This window comes from Cetorhinus maximus, unplaced genomic scaffold (assembly GCF_964194155.1).
Source record: "Cetorhinus maximus unplaced genomic scaffold, sCetMax3.hap1.1 HAP1_SCAFFOLD_1150, whole genome shotgun sequence".
NCBI lineage: Eukaryota > Metazoa > Chordata > Chondrichthyes > Lamniformes > Cetorhinidae > Cetorhinus > Cetorhinus maximus.
The window spans coordinates 42,501-50,000 of record NW_027597092.1 but is presented as its reverse complement, the minus strand read 5'-3'; positions in this window follow the sequence as shown (position 1 = coordinate 50,000).

Genomic DNA, 7,500 nt, shown 5'->3' with positions numbered 1-7,500 from the left:
TGTGGGTAAATGGTTAACCAGTTAGCAGGCAGGGCAGCCGGCCGGTAATTGAGGCCGCCCGCCCGGCCATAGGGCTGCAGTTAGGTGCCGACCAGCCCAGCAGCTCCTGGGGCTAAGTACATGTGGGTAAAGGATTAACCAGTTAGCAGGCAGAGCAGCCGGCCGGTAATTGGAGCCGCCCGCCCGCTCATCAGGGTGCAGTTAGGTGCAGAACAGCCCATCAGCTCCAGGGGCTAAGTACATGTGGGTAAATGGTTAACCAGTTAGCAGGCAGGGCAGCCGGCCGGTAAATAGAGCCACCCGCCCGGTGATAAGGGTGCAGTTAGGTGCCGACAGGCCCAGCAGCTCCAGGGGCTAAGTACATGTGGGTAAATGGTTAACCAGTCAGCAGGCAGAGCAGCCGGCCGGCAATTAGAGCCGCCCGCCCGCTAATCAGGGTGCAGATAGGTGCAGAACAGCCCATCATTTTCCAGGGGCTAAGTACATGTGGGTAAATGGTTAACCAGTTAGCAGGCAGAGCAGCCGGCCGGCAATTAGAGCCGCCCGCCCGCTAATCAAGGTGCAGTTAGGTGCAGAACAGCCCATCATTTTCCAGGGGCTAAGTACATGTGGGTAAATTGTTAACCAGTTAGCAGGCAGGGCAGCCGGCCGGCCGGTAATTAGAGCCGCCCGCCCGGTGATAAGGGTGCAGTTAGGTCCCGGCCAGCCCAGCAGCTCCAGGGGCTAAGTACATGTGGGTAAATGGTGAACCAGTTAGCAGGCAGGGCAGCCGGCCGGCCGGTAATTAGAGCCGCCCGCCCGGTGATAAGGGTGCAGTTAGGTGCCGGCCAGCCCAGCAGCTCCAGGGGCTAAGTACATGCGGGTAAATGGTTAACCAGTTAGCAGGCAGGGCAGCCGGCCGGCAATTAGAGCCGCCCGCCCGCTAATCAGGGTGCAGTTCGGTGCAGAACAGCCCATCAGCTCCAGGGGCTAAGTACATGTGGGTAAATGGTTAACCAGTTAGCAGGCAGGGCAGCCGGCCGGTAATTAGAGCCGACCTCCCGGCCATTACGGGTGCAGTTAGGTGCCGACCAGCCCAGCAGCTCCAGGGGCTAAGTACATGTGGGTAAATGATTAACCAGTTAGCAGGCAGGGCAGCCGGCCGGTAATTAGAGCCGACCTCCCGGCCACAGGGCTGCAGTTAGGTGCCGACCAGCCCAGCAGCTCCAGGGGCTAAGTACATGTGGGTAAATGATGAACCAGTTAGCAGGCAGGGCAGCCGGCCGCTAATTACAGCCGCCCGCCCGCTAGTAAGGGTGCAGTTAGGTGCAGGACAGCCCATCAGTTTCCAGGGGCTAAGTACATGTGGGTAAATGGTTAACCAGTTAGCAAGGCAGGGCAGCCGGCCGGCCGGTAATTAGAGCCGGCCGCCTGTCCGCCCGCTAGTAAGGGTGCAGTTAGGTGCAGAACAGCCCATCAGTTTCCAGGGGCTAAGTACATGTGGGTAAATGGTTAACCAGTTAGCAGGCAGGGCAGCCGGCCGGTAATTACAGCCGCCCGCCCGCTAATAAGGGTGCAGTTAGGTGCAGAACAGCCCATCAGTTTCCAGGGGCTAAGTACATGTGGGTAAATGGTTAACCAGTTAGCAAGGCAGGGCAGCCGGCCGGCCGGTAATTAGAGCCGGCCGCCTGTCCGCCCGCCAGTAAGGGTGCAGTGAGTTGCAGAACAGCCCATCAGTTTCCAGGGGCTAAGTACATGTGGGTAAATGGTTAACCAGTTAGCAGGCAGCGCAGCCGGCCGGGAATTACAGCCGGCCGCCTGTCCGCCCGCTAATAAGGGTGCAGTTAGGTGCAGGACAGCCCATCAGTTTCCAGGGGCTAAGTACATGTGGGTCAATGGTGAACCAGTTAGCAGGCAGAGCAGCCGGCCGGCAATTAGAGCCGCCCGCCCGCTAATCAGGGTGCAGTTAGGTGCAGAACAGCCCATCAGCTCCAGGGTCTAAGTACATGTGGGTAAATGGTTAACCAGCTAGCAAGGCAGGGCAGCCGGCCGGCCGGTAATTAGAGCCGGCCGCCTGTCCGCCCGCTAATAAGGGTGCAGTTAGGTGCAGAACAGCCCCTCAGTTTCCTGGGCCTAAGTACATGTGGGTCAATGGTTAACCAGTTAGCAGGCAGAGCAGCCGGCCGGCAATTAGAGCCGCCCGCCCACTAATCAGTGTGCAGTTAGGTGCAGAACAGCCCATCAGCTCCAGGGGCTAAGTACATGTGGGTAAATGGTTAACCAGTTAGCAGGCAGGGCAGCCGGCCGGGAAATAGAGCCGGCCGCCTGTCCGCCCGCTACTAAGGGTGCTGTTAGGTGCAGAACAGCCCATCATTTTCCAGGGGCTAAGTACATGTGGGTAAATGGTGAACCAGTTAGCAGGCAGGGCAGCCGGCCGGTAATTACAGCCGCCCGCCCGCTAATAAGGGTGCAGTTAGGTGCAGAACAGCCCATCAGCTTCCAGGGGCTAAGTACATGTGGGTAAATGGTGAACCAGTTAGCAGGCAGGGCAGCCGGCCGGCCGGTAATTAGAGCCGGCCGCCTGTCCGCCCGCTAATAAGGGTGCAGTTAGGTGCAGAACAGCCCCTCTGTTTCCAGGGGCTAAGTACATGTGGGTCAATGGTTAACCAGTTAGCAGGCAGAGCAGCCGGCCGGCAATTAGAGCCGCCCGCCCGCTAATCAGGGTGCAGTTAGGTGCAGAACAGCCCATCAGTATCCAGGGGCTAAGTACATGTGGGTAAAGGGTTTACCAGTTAGCAGGCAGGGCAGCCGGCCGGCCGGCAATTAGTGCCGACCTCCCGGCAACAAGGGTGCAGTTAGGTCGCCGACCAGCCCAGCAGCTCCAGGGGCTAAGTATATGTGAGTAAATGGTTGACCAGTTAAGCAGGCATGGCAGCCGGCCGGTAAGCGGAGCGTCCCGCCCCGTAATACGGGTGCAGTTAGCTGCAGAACACACCGGCAGGTCCAGGGACGAAGTAGTGGACGGGCAAACGGTTAACCAGTTAACAGGCAGGGCAGCCGTACGGGCAGTAGAGCCGCCCGCCCCGTAATACGGGTGCAGTTCGCGGCAGACCAGCCCCGCAGCTCAAAAGTCTAAGTGGAGAACGGGGAACCGGTTGACCGGTGAGCCGAAGCATGCCAGCAGGCAGGGAAGGTGCAAAAAGGGCCGATAAGACCGAACCGGCACGACTAACAGGCTGCCGGGGGCGGGTTCCCAGCAAACCAGGTGAGGGGGCGTGGCCGGAGGCCGCGCAGCAGAGCCGCCCGCCCGTGAGTACGGTTAGAGGCAGCAGCGGGCTTCCCCAGCAGGGCAGAAGCCGAAGTGCAGGGAGCGAAATGGTTAACCAGCGAGCAGGCAGCATTCCGGCAGGGCTGGAGGGCGAAAAACGGCGTAAAATAACGGACCGGCAGGAGGAAATGGCTGCCGGGGGGCGGACCCAGAGCCCTCACGTGAGGGGGCGGTTCGGGAGGCAGAGCCGCGCATGCGCGGTTGGAAAACGCGTCACGTCGGAGCAGGGTGAAATCATTAACCAGTCGGCCGCTTCGACGTCGGCTGGCCGGGCCGAGGAGGGTCGGACCGGGGAAAGGTTCCCGGTTTCGTGTCCGTCGGGTGGTCCCGAGTGCGGCAGGAAAAAATCCGGAGTCCTGGGAGCCTTTTTTAAAAAAGAACCGGTCCGGGATGGGGTCGGATTTGGAAGCGTTTGCGGGGCCTAGGTGCCTCTTCGTCGGCATGACTACCGGACGGTCACCCGCCGATCGGCATTTGCGATTTGTTGGCTGGGGAGGTTGGCGGGGTACCTGCAGAATAGTAGGAGGTGGCAAATCGAGAATCGGTCGACATCGCCAAGTGCCTTCTCGAGCCTCCAGGTCTGCAGGGACCGACCCAGGCTGCCCCCAAACCGACCGCGAGGCCGTGCCGGGCGGCCATTTTTGGCCATTTTCGGCATTTTTCGCGTCTTTCGGTAGGTCACGGAAAGCGGCGGCCTGAAGCCCGGGCGTGCCCGGGGAAGGCTCCCCTTCGCCCGCGGGACCGGATTTGCCCCGGAAACGTCCCGAAGCCGGCCGGGAAGGCGGTTTCGAGGGCGAAGCACCTCCGATTGCCTTCGCAAGGCCGGGGAAAGTGGCCCCTGGGCCCGGGAGAGCAAAATCCGTGCGAGGACGGAAGCCCATGAGGTCAGATCCGAGGCTCTTACCCGGCGCCCGGTGGGGGTATTCCCGCAAAGAACAGCGAGTGCGCCCGGCGACGGGTCAAGTTGCAATTTCTGGCATGCCACTCCTGGAGCTGGTTCATGAGTTCCCCTCGGAAGTCCCGATGAGGAAAGGGCAAAATGGCGTTTTGCGGGCTTTGGGGCCTCTTCGTCGGTAGGACTACCGCCCGACCTTACGGTTGGAATTGTCGGCAGGGGAGGTTGGCGGGGTACCTGCAGAATAGTAGGAGGTGGCAAATCGAGAATCGGTCGACCTCGCCAAACGCCTTCTCGAGCCTCCAGGTCTGCAGGGACCGACCCAGGCTGCCGCCAAACCGACCGACAGGCCCTGCCGGCGGCCATTTTTGGCCATTTTCGGCATTTTTCGCCTCTTTCGGCCGGGATGGAAAAGCGGCGGACTGAAGCCCGGGCCTGCCCGGGGAAGCCTCCTAATCGCCCGGGGGACCGGATTTGCCCCGGTGAGAGCCCCCGAAACGTCCCGAAGCCGGCCGGGAAGGCGGCCAAGGGCGAAGCACCTCGCATTGCGTTGGCAGGCCGTGCAAAGTGGCCTCCGGGCCCGCGAGACAATGCAGGGTGCCCTCGGTGTGCCCCTGAGAAATGGTTAACCAAACAAAGGACAGTGCGCCTCGGATTGCATTGGCTGGCCCTGCAAAGGGGCCCCCGGGCCCGCGAGACGTTACAGATTGCCCTCGGTGTGCCCCTGAGAAATGGTTAACCAATTGGACTTAGTCTCTGGCGGAGAGACAAAGTGTTTTCCAGAGAAATGGATAACCAATTGGACTTAGTCTCTGGGCAGAGAGGCAAAGTGTTTTCACGAGAAATGGTTAACCAATTGGACTTAGTCTCTGGCAGAGAGGCAAAGTGTTTTCAAGAGAAATGGTTAACCAATTGGACTTAGTCTCTGGCAGAGAGGCAAAGTGTTTTCAAGAGAAATGGTTAACCAATTGGACTTAGTCTCTGAACGGCAGGCAAATTGTGGCCTTGAGAAATGATTAACCAATTGGACTTAGTCTCTGGCGGAGAGGCAAAGTGTTTTCTCGAGAAATAATTAACCAATGAGGCCAATGGACCTCGGGTTGCATTGGCAGGCCGGGCAATGAGGCTCTTGGGCCCGCGAGAGCAAAATCCGTGCACAGACGGAAGTCCATGAGGTCAGATCCGAGGCCTTTACCCGGCACCCGGTGGGGGTATTCCCGCAGAGAGTAGCGAATCTGCCCGGCGACGGGTCAAGTTGCAATTTCTGGCATGCCACTCATGGAGCTGGTTAATGAGTTCCCCGCGGAAGTCCCGATGAGGAAAGGGCAAAATGGCGTTTTGCGGGCTTTGGGGCCTCTTCGTCGGTAGGACTACCGCCCGACCTTACGGTTGGAATTGTCGGCAGGGGAGGTTGGCGGGGTACCTGCAGAATAGTAGGAGGTGGCAAATCGAGAATCGGTCGACATCGCCAAAAACCTTCTCGAGCCTCCAGGTCTGCAGGGACCGACCCAGGCTGCCGCCAAACCGACCGACAGGCCCTGCCGGCGGCCATTTTTGGCCATTTTCGGCATTTTTCGCCTCTTTCGGCCGGGATGGAAAAGCGGCGGCCTGAAGCCCGGGCCTGCCCGGGGAGGCCTCCTAATCGCCCGGGGGACCGGATTTGCCCCGGTGAGAGCCCCCGAAACGTCCCGAAGCCGGCCGGGAAGGCGGCCAAGGGCGAAGCACCTCGCATTGCGTTGGCAGGCCGTGCAAAGTGGCCTCCGGGCCCGCGAGACAATGCAGGGTGCCCTCGGTGTGCCCCTGAGAAATGGTTAACCAAACGAAGGACAGTGCGGCTCGGATTGCATTGGCAGGCCGTGCAAAGGGGCCCCCGGGCCCGCGAGACGTTACAGATTGCCCTCGGTGAGCCCCTGAGAAATGGTTAACCAATTGGACTTAGTCTCTGGCAGAGAGGCAAAGTGTTTTCACGAGAAATGGTTAACCAATTGGACTTAGTCTCTGGCAGAGAGGCAAAGTGTTTTCCAGAGAAATGGATAACCAATTGGACTTAGTCTCTGGCAGAGAGGCAAAGTGTTTTCACGAGAAATGGTTAACCAATTGGACTTAGTCTCTGGCAGAGAGGCAAAGTGTTTTCAAGAGAAATGGTTAACCAATTGGACTTAGTCTCTGGCGGAGAGGCAAAGCGTTTTCAAGAGAAATGGTTAACCAATTGGACTTAGTCTCTGAACGGCAGGCAAATTGTGGCCTTGAGAAATGATTAACCAATTGGACTTAGTCTCTGGCGGAGAGACCAAGTATTTTCACGAGAAATGGTTAACCAATTGGACTTAGTCTCTGGCAGAGAGGCAAAGTGTTTTCACGAGAAATGGTTAACCAATTGGAATTAGTCTCTGGCAGAGAGGCAAAGTGTTTTCACGAGAAATGGTTAACCAATTGGACTTAGTCTCTGGCGGAGAGACAAAGTGTTTTCAAGAGAAATGGATAACCAATTGGACTTAGTCTCTGGCAGAGAGGCAAAGTGTTTTCACGAGAAATGGTTAACCAATTGGACTTAGTCTCTGGCGGAGAGACAAAGTGTTTTCAAGAGAAATGGTTAACCAATTGGACTTAGTCTCTGGCAGAGAGGCAAAGTGTTTTCAAGAGAAATGGTTAACCAATTGGACTTGGTCTCTGAACGGCAGGCAAATTGTGGCCTTGAGAAATGAATAACCAATTGGACTTAGTCTCTGGAGGAGAGACAAAGTGTTTTCACGAGAAATGGTTAACCAATTGGACTTAGTCTCTGGCAGAGAGGCAAAGTGTTTTCAAGAGAAATGGTTAACCAATTGGACTTGGTCTCTGAACGGCAGGCAAATTGTGGCCTTGAGAAATGATTAACCAATTGGACTTAGTCTCTGGCGGAGAGACAAAGTGTTTTCACGAGAAATGGTTAACCAATTGGACTTAGTCTCTGGCAGAGAGACAAAGTGTATTCACGAGAAATGGTTAACCAATTGGACTTAGTCTCTGGCAGAGAGGCAAAGTGTTTTCACGAGAAATGGATAACCAATTGGACTTAGTCTCTGGCAGAGAGGCAAAGTGTTTTCAAGAGAAATGGTTAACCAATTGGACTTAGTCTCTGGCAGAGAGGCAAAGCGTTTTCCTGAGAAATGGTTAACCAATTGGACTTAGTCTCTGGCAGAGAGGCAAAGCGTTTTCCTGAGAAATGGTTAACCAATTGGACTTAGTCTGTGAACGGCAGGCAAATTGCGGCCATGAGAAATGGTTAACCAATTGGACTTAGTCTCTGGCAGAGAGT